This window comes from Manacus candei, unplaced genomic scaffold, assembly GCF_025592945.1.
Source record: "Manacus candei isolate 608988 ecotype Guabito, Panama unplaced genomic scaffold, ASM2559294v1 h1tg000016l, whole genome shotgun sequence".
NCBI classification, from domain to species: Eukaryota; Metazoa; Chordata; class Aves; order Passeriformes; family Pipridae; genus Manacus; species Manacus candei.
Window position 1 is genome coordinate 8,940,804 of NW_026138064.1, and position 22,332 is coordinate 8,963,135.

Here is a 22,332-nt window from a genome sequence, read left to right on the forward strand (position 1 = left end):
GTTTGTTGGTAGCTTTCTATGCCAGTAACTGGATGTCTTTCATGTGTTCCATGTCTTACTGTGTTCCAGGGCTCTGTAGCACATCCTGCAGTTGGAAAGCTCTCACCCAAGTTGAAGACCTGCTCCTCTTTGCCACTCTCACTGAGCTCCCCCTCCCACATCCCCAGGCACAGACAGGTCTCAACTGCAGGGAGTTTTATTTCCCAGGTTCTGTCTGCTCTTTACAAAGAGTACATACAACATCCAGAACCTACATACAACTTAATTTTGGATATTAATATGCCTACTTATTTCAAGCTACTGATTAGAATGAAGCCACCCATGCCACACACAGAGCTGGGTAGCCAGTTTCATATATATTAAGGATGCGTGAAAAGAAGGCAAGCAAACATGATTGATGTAGAAATTAATTATGTTGGAGTCATGGGCCCCTTTCATTGTCTCTCCATGAGATGTCAACAGAAATCTCTTGTCCATCTGGGCTTTTCTCTCCTCTTATAAGTTTCAGAGAGCAGCTAGCACACACACATCTTTGTTTACAATACGTAGAGAGAGCAAGTATAAAACAACACCACTAAAATCAAATCCCATTTCCTCAAAGAAATTGCAATGAAACAAGTACATTCCTTTGAAGTAGCTCCATTAGAGTTTCCACTGGAAAGTAGTGATAGTCTATGTGTGAAGCTTTACTCAAAATACTGTGTCAGTTACAGGTGTGATTGTCATTTTCAGGACAATTTTAACTGTAAAAGACCTCCTGCAAACCAAATTGCCTCAGTTGTAGGGTATTTCTCCAACCTGAACACACTGTTGCTGCATCATAATTCTGGAAGGCCATGAAATGCAAAAAAAAAAAAAAAAAAAGGCTATTAGTGGACACTTGAAGCAGCAAAACATTTTCCCACTTAAGATAAGTGGAGCATTTAATGGAGTTGCACTGAGATGTCCTGTACAAATGAATAGACCATGGGACTGGGGTGCCGGTGAGCCACTTGCTAATCTGAATTCCCCCTCTGGCTTAGTAGACAACTTGATATGTATTTTCTAGACTTTCACAGCCTCCTGTCAGGGTTGACAGCAGGTCTGTCAGCAGCCTGGCACTTATCAACGAAGCAATAGACATAAACCAGATTACAGTATACCCCTGAAAGGAGGAGAACACACAGCATGCAGAGGAATGTGGGCAACTTTCAGAAAGGAAGAAGATGGAAGACAGAAACGGACTTCCTGTACTCTGCTCTAGCTGGGTTGTGATGACCTGACAAAAGCTGTGTCAGCATGACTTTACTATTTTTCAGCCAATCCTGATGTATTTATACATGAAGACACCAATAGTAGATTGACATGTGTATGGCCTGATGTATGTGTACATGAAAGTACCAATACTAAACTGACATGGGTATGGCCTGATGTATGTTTACATGAAGATAGCAATAGTAAGTTGACGTGTGTTGTGTGAAAAGTATGAATATCTGCAACCTGTTGCAATAAAAGTCTTCCAGCCTTCTTGCTATCCTGTCCCTGCTTTGGAAGAAAACTCTATGTCGCTTTGGCCGTCTCAACATAACAGCAACAACCTCCCCTTACTTTTTCTATGTGTAGTTTTAACAGTAGGAAGAAAATTTTTTTCCTGTTAAAACCTCATGGTCATACTACCTGAAATTGAGGAAGATTACAAGTTATTTAGATATTTTCTATGTAATTCTCTGTCCTAGTTAGAACAGCTGGGACAAATTCATCATTGTATGGGTGTAACCCAAAACTGTGTATTCTGTAGCCTTCTATGCCATTTCCCAGAAACTGTTATCAATAGACTATTTACAACCTCTGCTCAGAGCAGCCTGACTCTTCAGGCTATAAACTAGGTGTTAAGAGGCCTGCAAGATAGGAGGGTGCTCTTGTCCTCACACAAGGAACTCCCCACCCCGTGGGAACTCCCCACCCTGTGGAACTCCCCACCCTGAGGGGATACTGGGCATTCCTGCCTGAATTGGAGGATATATGTAATCTTGGAGTCTTGGAACTTTTATAACCACTCGTGTAATAGGAAACGAGGTGAATCAGATTTAATTCAAGTCAACTGTTCAAAATATGCTATGCTAGAACTCCAACTCCATGAAAAAGAAAGGTTTTCTAATGGTTTGAGCAGAAATCTCATTAAAAGAGTATAAAAAGCTGCCATCCTTCAGTTTTCTTCTTCACCCCTCTCTTTTCGTAATAGTAGTATATGGGTCTTGCAGCAAGTTAATTAGGAACGTCCAGCCCCTTAAACAGAAAGTGTCTTGTTATTAGCTGTACCAAAATGTTGTCTATCACCTCTTTCATAGCAGAGCTGGCATCAGAGCTGCCAAGCAGATTATTCAAGGAAAAGAGACTATTTGAGAAAGACAGAATTATCCTTAAGCCAGGTCAATGCCAGCAATTACTAAGTAAAATAATTAGACCTTCGTTATCCAAAATTGAACTGAAAAGATTTCTGCCAGTGTATGGAGTTCTTTCATAACAGTTTTCTTTGCTGGCTTCTCTCTCTATCCCTTTGCTTTTACTCAGTGAATTATCAAAGTACTAATGAAGCACTATTAATTCTGAATTCTTTTATAGTGAAACCAATGAGGAGAGCAATTAAAATAGGTTTTAACTTCTGCATTTTTTTGCTTATCCAATGCCTGACATGAAATCTGAAGTCAGAGTCCATCATGTCAAGACCATGTGGAGAGCGATTGCTCTCAAGCTACTGTGTATGATGTTTTGTACAAAATCAGTGAGCCTTTAAGAGATTGAAAACATTCCTCAGAAGAAAACTGAATATTGTGAATAGAGAATTTGTGAAATATTCTATAAGACTGATAGATAATGATGTCTTTGGAGGCTGTTTTCTAACACTGAGGATTAGGTAACTCAGAAAAGACAATCTGAGTTGCTCTGGGTTTGTTCTCTCTGTGTATTAGTACAGAGGAGTGCTTTGTATTTAATCTGATTTTACAGTGTCAAACAAATTTTGGCAACTGTCCCAACAGAAGAAGCTTGACTCTCTCCCAAACTTCCATACACAAGAACCTATTTTCAAAGTTTTCTCTATACTTCAACTGAGGTGTCAAGGTGACAGTTTTTGGCTAACTGGCTGACCTGTATCTGGTGCCTAGATGAGTTGTGTGTCTGAGCACAAATGATCAAAAAAGACATAGTGTAATGATAAACTGGAAGATGGTTTGATACTCACACTGCTCACATGTGGGGATAGAAGCTGTGCTGCCTTTCTGTGAGGTGTTCATGTATGCCCTGTAGTGAAGTTTGCTCCACACAGAAAGATGTGATATTTCTAAAACTGAAGGACATCTTTTGCTCAGATTGTACTACCTTTATACTGCATATGGGAAATTGTTTTGCAATGGACATGCCTCAAAACAATGTTCCCATGTTCAAGCTTGTATAGTTGCCAGTGGTTTCCACGAGTTTCTTTTGTCTGGAAGGGGTTTTTGGTATGTTTGCCCACAAAGAGATGGAAAGACAATAAGATAATGAAGAGTTTACCTTTAAACCACATTCTCCCAGCCTTATTCTTGCCAGAAGAGGGCTCCATTCAGAAAAGAATAATAATTCCATGTTTTCAAGTAGATGTATATAGCAATATAAAAGATGGCTCCCATTGATTTTATTAGTTGTTAGCTGAGGCTACCAGTTCACACACAAATGATTTAAAATAATTCAAGTCTATAAAATCAGTTATGCGCTGCTCCTCATGGTTTATTTTTTATAATTAAAGGATAAAATTTTAACACTGCTTTGCCCAAGGCCTCTTAAAACAGGTATTTCAGAAAAACAACTGAGCCGCATTACCTCGCTTCATTTGTGTGATGGCGAACATACAATTAACTCTTCTGTTCTGAAGGGAGGCCTGAATTTGTTACTTATTATGAATAACATGTAAAGATAATAATATTTTCATAAGACTAACATCATGGAGGATAATTATCTTTTAAAACAGCCCACCTGAAAATCTATTTTGAGGGCTTTATTTGGCAAAGTGTGTCATTTATGGAGAAGCTAGATGGAGCATTAAGTATGGAAAAATAAAGGACCTAATTTTTATTTGCAGGGTTTTTGCCTGACACAGAGGAACTTTCAAAGTTCAAAGTATCAAAGGTTTTTCTTGGTGAAACTCATCCCCTTGCTCACTTACAAATTTTTCCTACAAAATTCTAGGATATGCAGTTACATGTTTTAAGATAGTTGATTTTAAGAGTACAAGATCAAATGGAGAGACTGTCAACCCTGACAGTGGTCAGCAGCAGATGTATAACAGACATAAATCTTCCCTTTTCCTCCCTACTACCTTGACTTATTAAATGGTGCTGGTTCAAGAGATGCAGTGGCATGTCTAACTACCTGGGTGTATAGTGCTAGAAATAGCAGCATGATTTAATTCTTTCTCTCCTTATAACTTCTCATTGATTCACTTTTCTGCTGGTTTCTGAGGACAGTCATTTTGTGCCTGCACTTGTCATACCTCTGGGATCTTGTTCTCCAGTAGTAACATCCCTCCCTCTGTAGGTGATTTTAGGATTGTTCTTTTTACACTTGCTTTGCTTCATCTACACTGAATTTTATCTAAAATGTTTTATTCCTGCAACTCCTTTGTGCAGCTCTTTGCAGATGGTCTATCCTGCCACTGTCAGCAAAGCATTGCAAGATCATGCATGATCGTGTTGATTAGCAGAGGTTGGGCACAAATTTCAGTTCTTGGTATCTGTCATGACACAGTCAAGCTGCAGAGTCAGAGACAGTAACACTCTTCATTATCTTATTGTCTTTCCATCTCTTTGTGGGCAAACATACCAAAAACCCCTTCCAGACAAAAGAAACTCGTGGAAACCACTGGCAACTATACAAGCTTGAACATGGGAACATTGTTTTGAGGCATGTCCATTGCAAAACAATTTCCCATATGCAGTATAAAGGTAGTACAATCTGAGCAAAAGATGTCCTTCAGTTTTAGAAATATCACATCTTTCTGTGTGGAGCAAACTTCACTACAGGGCATACATGAACACCTCACAGAAAGGCAGCACAGCTTCTATCCCCACATGTGAGCAGTGTGAGTATCAAACCATCTTCCAGTTTATCATTACACTATGTCTTTTTTGATCATTTGTGCTCAGACACACAACTCATCTAGGCACCAGATACAGGTCAGCCAGTTAGCCAAAAACTGTCACCTTGACACCTCAGTTGAAGTATAGAGAAAACTTTGAAAATAGGTTCTTGTGTATGGAAGTTTGGGAGAGAGTCAAGCTTCTTCTGTTGGGACAGTTGCCAAAATTTGTTTGACACTGTAAAATCAGATTAAATACAAAGCACTCCTCTGTACTAATACACAGAGAGAACAAACCCAGAGCAACTCAGATTGTCTTTTCTGAGTTACCTAATCCTCAGTGTTAGAAAACAGCCTCCAAAGACATCATTATCTATCAGTCTTATAGAATATTTCACAAATTCTCTATTCACAATATTCAGTTTTCTTCTGAGGAATGTTTTCAATCTCTTAAAGGCTCACTGATTTTGTACAAAACATCATACACAGTAGCTTGAGAGCAATCGCTCTCCACATGGTCTTGACATGATGGACTCTGACTTCAGATTTCATGTCAGGCATTGGATAAGCAAAAAAATGCAGAAGTTAAAACCTATTTTAATTGCTCTCCTCATTGGTTTCACTATAAAAGAATTCAGAATTAATAGTGCTTCATTAGTACTTTGATAATTCACTGAGTAAAAGCAAAGGGATAGAGAGAGAAGCCAGCAAAGAAAACTGTTATGAAAGAACTCCATACACTGGCAGAAATCTTTTCAGTTCAATTTTGGATAACGAAGGTCTAATTATTTTACTTAGTAATTGCTGGCATTGACCTGGCTTAAGGATAATTCTGTCTTTCTCAAATAGTCTCTTTTCCTTGAATAATCTGCTTGGCAGCTCTGATGCCAGCTCTGCTATGAAAGAGGTGATAGACAACATTTTGGTACAGCTAATAACAAGACACTTTCTGTTTAAGGGGCTGGACGTTCCTAATTAACTTGCTGCAAGACCCATATACTACTATTACGAAAAGAGAGGGGTGAAGAAGAAAACTGAAGGATGGCAGCTTTTTATACTCTTTTAATGAGATTTCTGCTCAAACCATTAGAAAACCTTTCTTTTTCATGGAGTTGGAGTTCTAGCATAGCATATTTTGAACAGTTGACTTGAATTAAATCTGATTCACCTCATTTCCTATTACATGAACCTGTATACAAATACCCAGAGACAAAAGCATAGCTGAAAATCTATGATCCCTCTTCACAATTCCCTTTAATATTGCACCTCAGGACAGTACTTTCTCACTGATCTGAAGAATTCAGACAGTTACAGTTTGGTAGTCAAATGTTTGTCTGTTACCGTGAGACACAGATGAGGAGAAATAAAACCTGTAAGATGCAAAAATACTCTCCCAGCTCTTTCCGATTCTGCAGACTACAGGCTTATCTTTTTAATTTATTCTTAAAATAAAAGATTGCATTTAAAACTGTCCATTTATAGCCAGGAAAAAAAAAGAATTACATGTGAGAAAATGACACTCGCTTCTCTCTGCCTGGTTACTGTAGCTGACTGCTTTACACTAGAAAGTACCACTCAACTGGGAAAGGCTAAACTGGATTCTAATATTTTAACAAAGTTCATATTCTTGCAATGATGCTGCTACTCCTGCCAAAGCTACAGCAGACCTAAGCCTTCTCTGGCTGCACTATCAGCCAAATTCATCAAAGAAACCATGACCTGCATCAGTTGCAAACTATTATGAACTCAACAGGAAGACATGGAAATTCAGCTGAAGCAGGAATAGAATTCTGCCACCTAATCTCTTAAAAATTAATTTCTGTTGACCCACTGACCAATGAGAAACGGTTAGGGGTTCTTCTCTTGGGTGGAGATTTTTAAGAAGGAAAACGGAATAATTCTGGATGATAAGAAAAATGTCTGCAATCCACAGGGGAAAAAAGAAAAGAATAAAAAGATGTCTGAACGAGACAGCCGCAACTTCTCTGGGCAACCTGTGCCAGGGCCTTACCACCCTCACAGGAAAGAATTTGTCTTGTATATCTAACTTAAATTTATACTTATATATAAGCATAATATAAGTAAGAGAAATGTCATGGCTTTAATAAGCTTGTGGTTCACCAAAGGAAGCTCTTTATTTTTGATATGTGAACCTGTTGTAAGAGATGGTTTCATGTCTTACTCTTTTTGTTGTTTTCACATTGACCTGTTTGGTGAACACAATGGCAGACTCTGTCTTTAACTCCTGGCAGGGCTGTCTTCATCTTTCTGAGAGGACATTTTTAGACCACTTGCCAGCCTCCCTGGAGAGTCTACAGCAGAGAAAAGCTACATTTTCCCACCTTGGCAGAGCCAGCCTGCCCAGATACCTACAGTCTAACCAATCAGCAGCATAGAGGAGTAAATATAAGCAGCAGTGTGAGTAGTTTCCAGCACCGTCCTTGATTTAGGTGCTGTGAATTAGGTCCTAAGGGACAAAGAGAAAAAAGTTGTGTAAAAAAATGTGTTAATGAAGACCAGTTTCATTAAGGTGAATTTTTTTTTTTTGACTCTCTGTAGCTTTTGAAGTACGTACCATTTTGTCCTAGTGGGAAGACCACATCAGATACCATAAAAAATAAATTGTGATCCTTCGAAGTGGGCTAGTTCTCTTGTAATAACAATCTGCTGGTAGAAGCACAAAGAATCATCTGATAAACAATCATATTATTGAAAAAAACCCATGCAAAAATTTGCAGCACATATAATTCAGAATAATTATCTTAGTAGTTTAAGCATTTGCTGATTAAACACAAAATAAGCTTCATAGAGCAAAAGAGAAGTATGCATAATTTGGCAATAACATTATAGGAGCTGGAAAGATAAATAAATACCCTGCAGCTGCTCATTCACACGTCTCCCTGTGGGTTGGGAAGGAGAACCAGAAAAAAAATTAATTCTGTGGGTTGAGACAAGAACAGTTGAACAGTTAAATAACTGAAAGAAAATAAAACAACAACAACAATATAATAATAGTAATGAAAAGGGAGTTAACAAAAAAAAATATAAATAAATCCCCAAAACCACAAGTGATCCACAACACAATTGCTCATCACCTGCACACCAGTACCCATCCCACCCCCAGCAGTGGTTGGCCCCTCCCAGCCAACTACCCTAGTTTATAAACTGGACAGAATGTTCTATGGTGTGGAATATCCCTGTGGCCAGTTCAGGAAAGCTGCTATGGTTGGTTAAGAAATAAAAATAAAAATGTAGAACAGTGTCAGGGGCTGTAGTTCCAATGCACATTGTGGGCCCAAGGGTCCCTACTCCTTCTGAGATATAGGGGAGTACTTATACATTTAATTTTAAGAAAGAGAGTAATCCCTTTAGAACTGATGGGTCTATTTCAAAAGTATTTTAATACTATGTTAGATTGAGGCTTATGGTTTCCTTCTAAATGCAAATAAATCTGCTAAACATCTGTGGTATGAAAACTTTTTAATTAATCCATCACTTTAGTGTTTATTTCTTTCTTAATAGTAGCTTGTGCTGGAATATAATTATAGGTAGCTCTATTTAATTATCTAATCTAGGTTTAGTTATTTAATTATTTAATGACCTAATTATTCTTTGTACAGTTGCAATAATCACTAAGCAGCTACCAAGAATTTGCAAAATGACATCCAAGTCCCTACATTTCAGAAACATATTCACCATCTCAAAGCTCAACTGTTTGTTCAGTTCAGAATTTTTCTTAGTGTAATTTACCAACAAATAAGCCCAAAAATCCTACCTAAGCTTGCACCTGCTCATGATGTTCTTCTCCTAATTGACAGGAGCATGGCAATAGAAGACACTGATTTGGTCGTTGAGTCTGGTCTTCTCCAGGGTAATTCATCTTAAAAGTCTCTTCTGAAGCTGGATCTTAGGCCTTTTATACAGGAACCATTTTCACCCTCTTGCTTTGAAGGGAATGCTGTTGCAGAATGTGTTTGCCCTAAAGCAGCTTAGGAGCTTCTGCCTAATCTCCAGCCTTCATTTTTCGATAGACAACTTTTATACATGTGCTTTGGGGCCAACTTTACTTAGAAAAATTTCCCTTCTTAATACTTAACATGCTGGTAGATGTTCAGTGAGCTCCAGCCACCTCTGAACCTCCAATTTTCTAGGGCAAACAGGACAAGATCTTCTGTCCTTGATTTCTGAAAGATGGTCACAGCCCTACTCCACAGCTGCCTTGTCAGTTTACCTGGTTAACACTGCACAGATTGTGTAGTCAGTAGAGAACATCTCAATAATGAGAAATCATTATACATCAGGTCTTCACAGTATCCCACAGCATTTAAAGTTCCTCAGTGTTTCTTAAAATGGGACATGAAACTAGCCAGTCTCATTAGGGAAGGAGGTAAATGTGCACCTTAAAGCAACCTGGACTTCCCACTTCCTCACAATTCTGTCACATTACTGCCACAAGCCCAAGCGGCAGGTATTGATAATACTGTGGATTCATTCAGTGCTAAAAACCTGAGCTTCCAGTCTACTCTCAAGAAAGAGCAGACCTTTGATATTACCAGGTAACATCAGGTAGCACTAAGATACATCTCCTTTCCAAGTAAATTAATATTTTCTTTTATTGAAATTATCTTGTGACAGCCAAGCAGTTCAGATTACCCTGGGCATGTCCTTTCCCTGTAGGACATTGAAACATACAATAGGCACAGAAAAAGAGAAAAAAAAAAAGAAAAGAGAAGACAGACCCATAGCTAAGACGTTTGTAGATATCTTTTCCATTTTCTAAAGTTTTGTTACTACTGGAAAGGTTTTGCAACAAAACAAACACAAACACAAAAACAAACAAACAAATAAAAAGCCTTTCGTTCCAGGACGTTATTTAACTTTGTCTTTAAGACAAACGTAGGAAAACAAACAACCTAAGCCTAAACAATGACCAACATGCTTTTAAGTAATTCAGATATTTAAATCTACAGCTTTTGGTAACAACTTAGTCCATGTTTCAACACAGTAGACAATTCCAAGTGTTCTTTGTGCTTCCGAACTTGCCTTGGAGCCTTCCTTCCTTGGTGTAATATTTGAAAACCATGTTGGAGTAACATTTGAAAAAAATGGATTCTTACTTCTCCTTTCTAGTTTAAAAATAAATCAACAACAAAAAACCTCCACAACAAATAAAAAATAGAAAACTAAACAAACAAAATAAAAAGAAAATGAGTTTCCTCTGGACCATATCTACACTAGTCTAGATGCTATTGGCTAATAAAACACTTCATTTGCTGGGACTTATTTAAATCCCATCAGCACGTACTCCTCAAATTCAAACATACTGTGATCAAGTTAAAAGTAGAAGGGAAATGAGAAGCTTTACATCATGCAGGCATTATAAGGCCAGAGCTCTGACTGACTATGAAGAAAGACTCCAGACAGTTTGAAAGCAGCCACCCATTACTGTGAATTAAGAAACTGAAATATTTCATGCAAAAAGAAGTATTCTTCCCTACAAGCACAGCCATTTCCTGTATGATTTTAATCCAGATTAAGTATGAGTGTTTGGGCAGTCAGCTTCCTAAGGGATTTGAGAGTGTGGTTGTACAAAAAAAGTGGAATTTAGGCAGTCTTCAGTCTCATTAAAAAGGTTAAATCTATTCTGTAGTCTCCATCTCCTTCTATTTCTTTTATCTATATGAGTAAGTACAAGTCAACCTATGGAAGCAGAGCCCAAATCACAGAAGCTGCTCCAAAGTACTTCAGCACAAAGCAAACAGAACATCCACTGCTTATGAAAGGGATTAAATGCAAGACATAAAAAGTAGCAATATTTTTGTGGGCTGTGAAATGTTATATGAAGAAGAGATCAGCATATGTAAGACATTTCTAAATCTTTCCTATGCTGTGTACTGAGATTGTAACAGAAGCACAACACGCTCTCTCTTGTAGACCTTGTCTATTTTTCACTGAAATATATAGTCTTGAAGGATGTTGTTTATACTGATTCCACTGATATTGCACTGCTTTCCCATCAGATAAACCTGGAATTATTCTTTAAGTATTTACTTTACATGCCTTCTGCCAGTCAGAACAGGACTATGTTGAGCAGCACAGGCATTTGCAAATAAATATGTTCTCAAAAAAATTCATTAACACAGTTCTGCTTTGAGTCACGGTAAAATAGAGCACAGTCCAATCTGTGTTTCATCCAGGATGAGGCCTTACACATGCAGCTGTTAGATGTCACCATGCTATTGTAGAAATTACGAGAGTTGAAGTTCAGTGCACTATTGCAACCAACAATCTACAATATGTCAGAAGAATAAGTGGACGAGAAACATCCTCACAGAAATATTGTAAGTTAGCATGTACTGTACTTCAGACAGTGTTAATTAGAAACAACTCCTGCAGCAGAAATGTATTTTAAGAAATGCTGAAGACAGCAAGTGTTAATTGCTCAAATTATTTCAGTCATTCTTTAAAGACTAACAGCTGCTGTAGAAGTAGACATTTCCCTAGAGACATCCTTGGAGAACAACCACTTAAACTCATCACCTTCATTTGGTGTGTACATGCTACACCCAACAACGACAGGATCTGTAGGTAGTTCAGATGTGTGGCCTTAGCCTAACTGGACAAAGGAAATTAATTCCAAACTCTTGGCTTTCCAAGAAGTGTTGATCACTACATCACCATTAACTCTGCACCAGGAGAAAAATTGTCTTTATAATAATCTGACATCTGCAGTCTGAAATTCTACACTTTCATTAAAGGTAGGAGTTCACAGAAGACTTCACATTCAATACTCCTATTTGCTTGGATTGTGAATTATCTTTGTGGTTTCCATTATGCCTAAATTTACTCATCCATTATAAATAATTTTTATGGCCTTAAAGTGAATGTGTTGCTGAATCAGCCTGCCATTCCTATGCTACTTGATCTGAGCTCAGGGTGATGGATGGTGTCCTAGAACCTACCAAATGAATTGGAGCCCTGTTGTTATTCCCCATCACTCACATTAAAAAGATGATTCTTCAAGATGAGTATTAGACAGGCATCTTATATATGTGCAAGCATCTCTATAAGCAGCAATATGGTCTGTGGTCACCCAGTCTTACTCGGGACAAATGATCATTATCACTAAACCCTTCTTTCTGCTGGTTTTGGAAGAAGCAGATTTGCATCTCCATGGTTAGAATAGGGTGGAGCCATTGGCACAGTGGACACTCCTGCAGCTGGTCACCTGAAACATTCTCAACATCAGTCAACATTCTCAACATTAGCAGTCATGCCCCCATAGCAAAATACAACTCATACTAAACCAAATTGCCCTTTTAAGGTAGAGGAAGAAGGGAAAAAGAAGATTCACTGAGATTACGCCCGAACAAGGCATACATTTAATACTAATTTCAGTGGAAATGAAGTCTTGACAAAGTCCCCCAGTATATTGCTGATTAAATGACTGCTTCTCCTTTTAAAGTTCTCACATTGCCAGAATTTCTTCCTGTCTCCATTTCCTAATTTTGAGAGAAGACTGTTAAAAATAGCTAACTGTTACAGTGATGGATGAATTATGCAGGAAATCTGAAGAAGACGTGTTTTATAAAGTCTCATTTAAACATTACAACTAATGAAAAGTGTAATTTCCTTCTGTCTGCTTTCATTTTGATAAGTTATTAGTAACCATGTTGGGAAATGTGTCAATTATTCCCCATTTCTGGTTGGGAAGCATTTGTTTTTGCAGGCCAATAAGTGTTTGTTAAAATAATTAATCAGATAATTAATGTACTATAGCTTTTTTCTGCAGTAACTGCATCAAACTTACTCCCTACGTTTCTTAAATTTGTTCCATTTCCTGCAGGCTCCCATAAGCAAAACAGAAAACAAAACAAACAAACAAACACACAAACAAAAAAGAAAACCAATGTTGATTACATTCCCAAAAGTGGTCTTCGTCGTTGGGCAAAGGTACATGACTCAGTTAACAAGCTTAGGCTTTTGCTGAGATATAATGAATTCAAAGCCCTTTTACTTCCCAGGGCCTCTGTAAGTAGATCACGTAGAGGAAATGCAAAGCCTGTGAACAGGCTCATTCTGAAGGAAGTGTTCTGATGAGTTTGACAAATACTCTGTCCATTTTTCCTTTGGCCTCTCCATGAAAAATTATTACACCTGCCCAAGGAAACAAAATGGGAAGAAAGCATAGTTTGTGTGATAAGGCTGTAAAAATGTTGCTGAAGCCATCAATCATTGTGATACAAAGCAGTCATTTGGGCCTGAAGAATAGCATCACTTTCTCTTCAGCTACACCATTTTCTCTTCTTCTCACATGTTTTCTGGAATGATCTTCCATGCAATTATGTGGGGCACTAATTGCTGGGCCTTCAAATACTTCCTTCAAGGTGAAAGCATCCTTCAGAGTCTTATCCCACCAATAGCAACATCAGTGTAAAGAGATCCATCAGGAATTAGACCTATACCTGTGCTTGTGCCCAGCTTGATATGCTGGATCATATAAATCATGCAGAGGATAAAAATAGTTGGGGTTGGAGTCCACTGCCTCACCTCCATCCTGGCAACAATTAAAAGTCCAGGCTAAGTGCATTTCTTTTGCTTATAACAAACAACTACAAACATGTCCCCTCACAATTTTGGACTAACAATCATTTGGGGTGTAAGACTTGAATCCATTTTCTTCTGCTCTTTTTCATGGTTTTGACTGCTTCTGCCTCCTGCTTTCACCAGGCTCCCTGTCCCAAGTCTAATACCTCAAGTGCTTTCCCCTGTAAGGCTCCATTAACCATGATTTATTGTACCGAATGGCAAGCCAGAAAACATATTAATTTTTTACAGCTGCTGCCTTATGCTTTAAGTAAAAGTGCGGCAGAAAGCTTTATTTTCTGCAGCATAAAACTTTTGCATTTGATGCACTACTGCCCTTGCTTCTGCAGTGTTCTTACACTTTTTACATATTTTTTGTAGTAACACTAGCAAACACTATGCAACTTTAAAGCCAAAATACTCCATATTTTAACTGAGATGCACTAATGCCACAGTTCAAGAACTAGTTTCAAAGGATTCAGCACAGAGAGACAGTTTAGTTCATTTGCATGTATGCTTACAAAACTTTTTGGAAAAGTAGGCAGCTGAAACAATATTCTGATGGTAAACTACTAGACTGCTCTCAATGTCTGCACATCTAAACATCTACTGAAATGTAATATTTAACACAAAAAGTACCTTTTAGGATGCAGAATCTATGTGAGAATGGTTGCTGAAGCTGTGACCCTGGAACCCTAATTCATAGCTGGACACCAAGGGTAACCAGCAGGCAACTCAAGAACCTCCTCACATTGCATGGAAGTGGCACAAAAGCACCTTTTTGTTAATTAAATGTGATGTCCCACAGTGCTGTAATAATTTGATAGATAAGTCCATGCCCATGGTGGGATCTTGCAGTCAGTGAAGGAAGGTTATTCTGGTTTTGGTTTTATCTTTAAAAATACATAACTAGTTACTTACCAAACCATCAAATAAACAAACAAAAAAATCCACATTCCATCCTCCCCATCCCACACCTCCAAAACCCCAAAATAAACCAAACAAACAAAAACAAAACAAAACAAAGAAACCACTACAACCAAACTCAAACAACTCCAATCCTCAAAAAACTCAAGTCCTCCTCTTGGGAAGAATGAAAAAAAGTATAAAGCAAGGCAGCAAGCCACAAACTCATGTGTTCAAAACGAGAAGTACCTGGGACTTGAAAAAGACTCATGATGAACATAGCAAAACACCAGGGTGGAAATATGCAATACAAGAGTGGTTATATTATTTCATATAACATTAACACAGAACCCCCTCGGAATTATGCTGTGAAATGTTATCACTTTTCTGGTCTTGGAAGAAATGGCATTAGCAAGTGTCTGTAGCAGATAGAGTTGCAAAGCTTGAGAGCATTTGAGCATATTTTTCAGATGAACAATTTGCCTTTCAGACATTAAGTAATTTGCAGTATATTAACATATCACAAGTGTGAAAGCCACCCAGATATCCAGTAAGAAAGACATTCAGTCACCTATGAAGACCAGGCTGGATGGGGCTCTGAGCAACCTCGTCCAGTGGAAAGTCTCCCTGCCCATGCAGGGGGTTGGAATGAGATGATATTTGAGGTCCCTTCCAACCCACACCATTCTGTGATTCATTCTATGAAAAAGACATAAAACAGACATTTTGTGTTACTTAGCCAGATGTTTGCTACGCATATTAATAAAGAGTGAAACATATACTAACATATAGAGCTGCAAGAAAGTTTTTATAGGTTTTTGTTCGGACACTGAGCAAGAGAGCGTGGGGGGAATATACATTTTGGCACTGACAAAAAAAAATTTAGTACATGGGTCAAATCTGGATGTACTTTAAAAGGATATTTATGTAATTCACACAGCAAATTCCCAAGCTCCATCCGAAGCACCAAATTTTAATTCAGACCTCATCTTGTAGAAATATGTATAGCAAAGAGATTATTGTGTTTTAAGCCACATGAAGAGTATACACCAAGGAAATGATTGCAAATCTATGGTTATTAGTTACACGAAGATAAAACTTTGCAAGTGTGAAACCTACTCCTTTAGCTTGTGAAGCTAATGCCATCTTCCATGAGACAAGCTATATCAAGTTCCATGATTTTCTAGCACAGGAGAAACCTTCTATTCCTCACAGCTGAGTAACTGGTTGGTCTGAGAGTAGAGTTTAACTCAGTTGTTTCAACACACATTTTACAGAGCCACCCTCTATATAAAAGCAGAGCATAAATTATATATCCTGTAAGATTTCTGCATATCAAGTTGAGACTTATCAGTTTCTGTGTAATCCAGGAGGAAACAGTGACCTGCTGAGTCACTTGGATCCCCACAAGTCTATGGGATCAGAGGGGATCCACCCTAGGATGATGAAGGAGCTGGTGGAAGAGCTTGCCAAGCCACTCAACAGTCCTGGCTCACTGGGGAGGTCCCAGAGGATTGGAAGTTGGTGAATGTCACAGTGATCCACAAAAAGGGCTAAAAGAAGGACCCAGGAAACTACAGGCCTGTCAGCCTGACCTCAGTGCAAGGTTATGTAGCAGATCATCCTAAGTACAATCACACAGCACCTACAGGATGGACAAGGGATCAGACCCAGCCAGGGTGGGTTTAGGAAGGGCAGGTCCTGTCTGACCAACCTGATCTCCTTTTATGATCACGTGACCCACCTGGTGGATGAGGGGAAGGCTGTGGATGTGTCTACCTGGACTTCACCAAAGCCTTTGACACCATCTCCCACAGCTTCCTCCTGGAAAAACTGCAGCCCATGGCTTGGACAGGGGCACTCTGTGCTGGGTTAGGAACTGGCTGGAGGGCTGAGCCCAGAGAGTGGTGGTGAACGGGGCTGCATCCAGTTGGCAGCCGGTCACTAGTGGTGTCCCCAGGGATCAGTGTTGGGCCCAGTTCTGTTTAATATCTTTATTGATGATTTAGATGAGGGGATTGAGTCCATCATCAGCAAATTTGCAGATGACACCAAGCTGGGGGGGAGTGTTGATCAGCTGGAAGGCAAGAGGGCTCCTCACAGGGACCTGGACAAGCTGGAGAGATGGTCTCATTCCAATGGGATGAGGTTCACAAGGCCAAGTGCCGGGTCCTCCACTTTGGCCACAACAACCCCATGCAGTGCTACAGGCTGGGGGCAGAGTGGCTGGAGAGAGGGAGCTGGGAGTTTGGATTGACAGGAAGCTGAACATGAGCCAGCAGTGTGCCCAGGTGGCCAAGAAGGCCAGTGGCATCCTGGCCTGGATCAGGAACAGTGTGGCCAACAGGTCCAGGGAAGTGATTCTTCCCCTGTACTCAGCGCTGGTGAGGCCACACCTGGAGTGCTGTGTCCAGTTCTGGGCCCCTCAGTTCAGGAAGGATATTGAGGTGCTGGAGCAGGTCCAGAGAAGAGCAACGAGGCTGGTGAAGGGACTGGAGCACAAGTCCTATGAGGAGAGGCTGAGGGAGCTGGGGCTGTTCAGCCTGGAGAAGAGGAGGTTCAGGGGAGACCTCATCACTCTCTACAACTCCCTGAAAGGAGGTTGTAGCCAGGTGGGGGTTGGTCTCTTCTCCCAGGCAACCAGCAGTAGGACAAGAGGGCATGGTCGTAAGCTCTGCCAGGGGAGGTTTAGGTTAGATATTAAAAAGAATTTCTTTACAGAGAGGGTAATCAGGCATTGGAATGGGCAGCCCAGGGAAGTGGTGAATTCTCTGTCCCTGGAGGTTTTTAAGATAAGGTTGGATGTGGCACTTAGTGCCATGGTCTAGTAAGCATGGTGGTAGTGGATCAAGGGTTGGACTTGATGATCTCAGAAGTCCTTTCCAACCCAGCCAATTCTATGATTCTATGATTTAGAAATTCTGATTTTTTTATCTTGATGGCAAGTTTTGTCGTTTTGTGTGTGTGTATAGGGAGATGTATGAACTGGAATTCAGTACAAAACATAGTATAGCTTTAACATTGATCCTTTTAGCTAGATTACTTTGTATCTTCTATTCATAAACAATGCAATAAAAATATACTGTTTTGTCAATAGAACATAATTACATATTTATAGCAGCTTTTTGTGTGTTACCAGTTTTCACACTAATCCCAGGGTCCTAATTTATTATTCTCCTCTAAGAAATTCACATCTGAATGCACTTTTCTTCATGCTACTTCCCCGTCACAACAACATTTTAGAGCTGAGCAACAATCACATCTACATTTCCTCTGCATTAGGTCAGAATATCTGGCCTCAAGCTTAACTACAACACACACACACACAAAAAGAAAATATAAAAAAAATGTTGTCAGAAATCCAAAACTAGTGCTTGTTTTGTAAGTACACCCATTGGCTAGGAAAATAGACCTCCCACCTACCTCATACCCTTCATAGGAAGGGATGTTTTTAGAAAAAAAGTTATAAACTGAAGTCTTGTTCATCAATAAAATAATTCACTTGTATTATTAAAATAGCAGTTTGATTGCTTCTGTAGCACTTTCCAGTTACTCTACATTGGTTTTTTACTAATACAGGAGATATCATTTACACCTTTTTTTTTTTTTTGCTGATGTCTCAGCCTCAAGGGAACATGTGAGAAGTAAATGAATGTGACCTGAATATGGCACAGGAGACTTCCAGTCAGGCAATGGCTATGGATTTCCCCATCTATCCCAAAACAGTCTCTGTTGCTGTTGAAAACCCAGTGGCCAATCTGCACTGCAGGAGAGCCAAGCAGTCTCTTGTGGATTCCCTCACAATTTACAGTAGATCCAGTCTAAGGCACAGCTCATTTTATGAAAAACATTCCTGCATACAAGTCAGCTGCTCCCAAAAAAACACTCCAAAAAGGTCTCCAATATGCATGAGGCCTCATACCCTGCAATGAGAATATTAACCTTCATCTTAAAAAACTTCCACCTTGTTCTCCAGTTATTCTGATTTATGATACACCAGCACCCAGAATACCCAAGTAAGCCAAATTCTTCACAAAAGATGAAAAAAAGAAAGTAATTTTTGCATTCGGAGCTCAGAGTCTGAACCCACAAGAGATCATACCAGCTATCTTTTCCAGCTCAGAGGGACATACAAAGACATCAGGCAGTGAGAAATCACACCCAAAACCTTGATCTAGAGACAGACAAGCACAAGCCTCCACTCTGGTCTGTGAGGTATAGTGCACACACACAACAAACATGCATTTATCACACAGCAGTTAATGAAAGGGCATCATCTTTCATCAGGAAAAGCTCCAAATCTGCTCATTATTTTCAGTGATGCATTTTTTCCCTTAAAAATCTGTCTTGAAAGCAGATCAGAAAAGAAAGATGTTCCCAGGCTCAAAACATCATTTCAGACACTATTCTGAATTATTTCTAAGCTAATATTAGAAATCCAAAAGGACCTTAACCAGCTTGTGTTTCCTTACAGAGAAACCTCATCCCAGCAGGAGCTCTGCAGGATTCAGGAGTTACTTTCAGAGGTCACAGCTACTTGCAGAGTGCACATTGTTCCCTCAAACTGTGGAGTCAGAAATCCCTTATGTGATTTACAACCTTATTCTGTTTCCCTCACCTGATACCGTTAAAATAAGGATGTATTTCCCCTGTAGCATTTTCATTCCTATAGACACCTTCATAAGAATTATGGCTTCAACTAATACGCAAAAAGTTTAAGAATAGAAAAAAGCATCCTGAGCACACAAAAGCAAACGGAGACAGGGAGATTATGTTTCTAATAAGATTTAAAATCCAGGAGTAGTTTTACAGGCAAAGAGAGACAAAAAGCCTCACTGTGGTAGTGTCCTGTGGGCAGAAATATATCTTCCTAATACAGAGATTAATTTAACCAGATGAATGAGGAGAGAAAAGGGGAAAGGAGAGGAAGAAGGCAAAAACTCCAGATGTTTTTAATCTGTATTTAATAAACTACATACTCAGGACATGATGCAGAGGAAGAAATTGGGGTCTCGCTCACCCCTGGCACACGCTTTCCAAATGTAGGAGCTTTAGAATCTGGAGATGCTAGAGCTATTTTTGTTTTGCTCTTAGTTCCGGTAACATAGGGACTCAGCAGAGCAGGATTTATTCCTTTGGATGAAGCACAAGTTGCCAGTTACTGAAGGCTGGCAAAAAGTCATTGTTGAGGAGGGAGGTCCTTTTGCTAAAACACAGGCTCAGCTCCTGGGGTTGAAGGGTTAGTCTGAGCACACGGTCTGAGGACATCAGCTGCAACCATGACAGCAGTAATTTTGTCCATGATTTTTTCCACGCGGAGGCTTCATGAACTCTGTCTGCTGGTGGCTAGATCAGTACAGCTGACACATCCCATGGATGGTGACCTTGAAGGAGGTCTGCAAATAGCTGAGCAGATTATTTATTAAAGTAAGATACGAAAGTAATTTTCTGACTGTTGCTGATCTTTGGACATATCCCCTTCTACAGAGGGGAAAGTCCATTTGCTCACTCTCTTATCTTTCACTTGCTTCAAGGACCTTCTAATTTAGAAATGAAGGTCAGAGCCCATTAAGGATAGTGGCAGAGCACCACAGACATACAGATCCATCTCACACAACTGCTGTATTTTAGCATTTTGCTTTCCACATTCCGATATCAAGCAGTCGAAGTCCAGGGATAAATAAGGTTGATTGGATGATATAAAATCTTACAGCTTATAAGTCAACACCATGAACTAACAGCAGAAGTTTCCCTTTTTTCAGCTAAGTTGTTTTGTATACTTCTGGCAGGTGGTGTTTCTGGGAGGGATACGAGATTGCATGATAAAAATCCTACAGCATGCGAACTTTAATAAAGAAGAAATACAAAGAGGTTGCAATGGTGGAGGAAAGAGGGTAGACAGGCTCTACACTTTGTTGTGTAAAAGCAAAGGGAAAAGATGACCTGCAATAGCTTGAAAGGACAAATCATTGACACCAAAATGAAAGGAAACAACCACATCAACTTTGTTTACACTGCATAAGTAAAAACGTGAAACTTCAGCCTTCTGGATAAGGACGCCCACAAGATTTCTACAGTAGAGGGAAATTAAGTATTGCAATGAGGAAGATGAATAAAGGTAGAGAAGATGCAGCCTTTTTCTTTTAGCCTCTTGAATCATATATTCCCCTAAACCAGCCATGGCAATACACAGGACCACAGAGGCAAATACATTTCTTTTGATTTGCTGGTTTCAAAAGTGGTCCTAGCATGCTCTGGAGCCAAAAAAACTGTGTTTGGTTCTACTCTGTCTCCAAGTGAGTAAATTAAAAAAAAAAGAGAGATATTTCTGTGACACTGTAGTAAGTGAAAACCAAGCTTTTATGCACAGATACTTTTGTAACCCCCTGGGCCCGACTCAAATTGACTCACACGTCACAGACTTTTCCCTTTGAAAAGCAGCTGCAAGAAACTCACCACTTTAAGTAGAGTTAGAAATAACTCCAGCAGACATGGGCTGCAGAAAGGAATTACTCCTTTCTCCCACCTGAGACCTGCCTACTTGAAGCAGTAAATATTAAACATATCAGCATACTGAGGAACACTTCTGCAACTCAGATTAAAAATTAATTCAGTTCCCAATATAACCTGTTGCCTGGTTATGCCTGGACTTTCTACTAATACTCTTAGAGAGCTGAAAACTGAAGTCCTTTTACAAAGGTGGAATACAGATGTAATCATGTCACAAAAACCCATTGCATTAATTTACTGCAAAGACACCTGTGCTTCACAATTCAAAAGAACAAGCCAAGAGATTTTTCACTGTGAAATAACAGTTTTGCAGTTATGATCTCTGCAGAAAAGTGATGGCTGCCTTTGCAAAGTCTTGTGAATTCCCACAGCAAACTCTGCTTGCATGTCTGATAGTCAGGCTGCTAGTTCACTTCCATAAACAAAAAATAAGTGCAAAAATCTCTGGAACTTTTCTTTCCTATATTCTTGCTCTTTGAAAAAAGAAATTTCTGTGGTGGAGGAAGAGATGGCGAGGATCACAGTGGGACTCTAACAGACTAAAGCTTATACATGCAAATTTAAAAGGGATTTTTCTTTGCTTTTGTAAGATCTGGCATCTGAACTGTGCAGGTCCACCCCACTTTTATGAATAAGTTCACCAGGAATTTGATTGAAAAGAAAATGAAAATGAAAGTTATTAAGATACTTTCCTTTTTTTTTGTTTGTTGGTTTGGTTTTTTGCTTGATTTTGTTTGTTTGTTTTGGGGTTTGGGGTTTTGTGTTTTGTTTGTTTGTTTGTTTGTTTGTTTGCAAGCAGGGGTTTACATCGAAAGAAAAAGAAGATTCTCTTGGAAAAACTAAATTAAAATAAAAATGTTTCTCTCTATCATGGGAGCCCATCAGAACTCCAGATGGGCATCAATATGTATTTAACCATCTCTCTGGATTTGGGGATGAACCATTAAAGAGCTATTGATAGCTCATAGAAAATGTGGAAACAATCCTATTTAGAAATAATTCTACTTATACATTACACATGCTTTGAATTTCTTTCCCCTTGTACTTTATTACTAAGGACATACGAATGATAACAGTTTTTAAACAGCTCATCTGTTCATCTTCTTCTGTTCTTCATCCCTGATCCTCATTTTGAAGATGGAGTTACCAGTTGTAGTAGAAAAGAGTGTTGTAGAAAAGACAGCTTAATTTCTTGTCGGAAAAGGGAGCATCAGAATGTCAAAAGGATTAACAGATTC

At 39.2% G+C, this 22,332-nt stretch overlaps 1 long non-coding RNA gene across 1 annotated transcript; it reads right to left on the minus strand.

Moving 5' to 3' along the window:
- Positions 1-7,491: 7,491 nt before the first annotated feature.
- On the minus strand, positions 7,492-21,080 carry LOC127469020 (uncharacterized). Its single transcript, XR_007903777.1, has 4 exons — positions 21,041-21,080; positions 15,156-15,283; positions 7,668-7,756; positions 7,492-7,559 (listed from the first exon to the last, which is right to left on the minus strand). It is a non-coding gene; the product is annotated as an uncharacterized LOC127469020 (long non-coding RNA).
- Between the last annotated feature and the right edge of the window lie 1,252 nt (positions 21,081-22,332).